This window comes from Ornithodoros turicata, chromosome 1 (genome assembly GCF_037126465.1).
Source record: "Ornithodoros turicata isolate Travis chromosome 1, ASM3712646v1, whole genome shotgun sequence".
Classification (NCBI taxonomy): Eukaryota; Metazoa; Arthropoda; class Arachnida; order Ixodida; family Argasidae; genus Ornithodoros; species Ornithodoros turicata.
Window position 1 is genome coordinate 159,331,839 of NC_088201.1, and position 1,917 is coordinate 159,333,755.

The following is a 1,917-nucleotide window of genomic DNA, read 5'->3' on the forward strand; positions in this document are numbered from 1 at the left end:
ATGGGATGGATATCTTACGTGCCATGTCCCTCGCCAGTTACGCGTGGAGCAGCGCTCTGAAGCTCACCAATGTCAAACTCGAGCTCATGAGCGATCGCGAGATGTATGAAACGATCGAGAAGGGGATCAGGGGAGGCATTTGTAACAGCTTCCACAGATACTGTAGGGCTAATCACGAGGGGTGTGACGATTACGATCCCCACCAAGAAAAGACTTTTATCCAGTACCTCGACGTGAACAGTTTGTACCCGTACGCGATGACTTTCCATCTCCCAACAGGAGGTTTTGAGTGGGTCGATCCTTCGAGGTGGAGCGAGATCGATTTTCTCAACATTCCTCACGATTCGGAAGTGGGTTGCGTGTACGTGGTAGACTTGTCATATCCAGAAGAACTGCACGCGCTCACCAGGGATTTTCCACTGGCACCAGAACACAGGTGCGTGGACGAGAACGAACTGTCCCCCTACCAACGCCACCTGAAAGATGCGTTGTCGCTGAACGCCCCTCCCACCAAGAAACTCTTGCTGACGTGCCACGACAAAGAACGCTATGTCGTTCATTATGCATTGCTCGCTCTGTACGTGAGGTTGGGCATGAAAATAAAACGTGTTCACAACATCCTCTCGTTCCACCAAGACAACTTTTTGCGAACCTTCGTGCAGAGAAACGTCGCGTTGAGGAATGCCGCGACCACGAAATTCGAGCGACTTCTGTACAAAACCATGTCGAACAGCACGTTCGGTAAGTCGATACAAAATGTGAGACGCATGAAAAGGTAGGCTATAGCCTACGACAAAGAAAGCGCGCTCCGAAAAGCTAGCTCCGTCGACAGTCAGCATTTTCACATTCTGAGTGATAAGTGCATCTTATACGAGATGAAGCAACGCCGCATCAAATGCACGCACCCCCTTTACGTGGGCTTTGCCATTCTTGAAATATCCAAAGTCCGAATGTACAGCTTCATCTACGAATCGCTCTTTTCTCGCTTGACATGTCCAGTGCAATTGATCTATAGCGACACGGACAGCATAATTTTTTCTCTCACGTGTGAAAGCCTGGAAGAGCAGCTGATGAAGATTGAGAGTGAGTTAGATCTATCTTCCTATCCGCCGGACCACCCACTTTTCAACGACGAGCACGCGAATCAGATGGGGTACTTCAAAGACGAGACAGGAGGTGGAGTTATTCAGGAAGTCGTAGCCATCCGAGCGAAAATGTACAGCATCCTCTTGGCTGGGACACACAAACAGATCGCGAGAGCGAAAGGAGTTAAGAAAGACGTGGTGAGGAAACATTTATTGCACGAAGTGTACCGAGATTCTCTGTTCAATGAAAAGGCGGTCTCTCAGAAGCAGTGCACCATCCAGAGTATAAAGCAAACGATGTACACCATTTCGAGACTCAAGAAGAGCTTGGTCCCCTACGACGACAAGCGCTATCTCGTGGATGCCGTACACTCCTTCCCTTATGGAAGCTGCGAATACGGTAAGCTTTCCTAGTGTTTTGACGCGTATAGGATTACGATAGTGCTCTCTCTCTCTTTGTGCAGCAACGGAAAACCCGGAAGAGAGCCCGAGAGCGTCGACGTCGTCAGGCATCGAGTAACCGCGGAACAAAGAGCTGCACGCGCATGTAATCGAGAATAAAAGTTCTAGTCGAGACATGCTTCTCTCTCTCTCTCTCTCTCTCTCCCTCAGACAGGAGAAGCACGGGTCAACGTGGCAGTGTGGTAGCGGAATGGGTGTACGAAAAGAATGACCATTCCGTCATCGTGCTGGCGCAGTAACCCGCGCAATGACGACGCTGCGATGAAGATACCCCATATCCTTTCTCTTGAGGCAAGTTAGGGAGGGTGCTGGCATCTATTGACCAAATCTTTTGTTTGTATTCAATAAAGATGTTTCAGTGAAAGAACAC

At 49.3% G+C, this 1,917-nt stretch overlaps 1 long non-coding RNA gene across 1 annotated transcript; it reads left to right on the forward strand.

Moving 5' to 3' along the window:
- Positions 1-1,187: 1,187 nt before the first annotated feature.
- LOC135371838 (uncharacterized) lies at positions 1,188-1,661 on the forward strand. The gene is made up of 2 exons (XR_010415730.1): positions 1,188-1,485; positions 1,550-1,661. It is a non-coding gene; the product is annotated as an uncharacterized LOC135371838 (long non-coding RNA).
- The last annotated feature ends 256 nt before the right edge of the window (positions 1,662-1,917 follow it).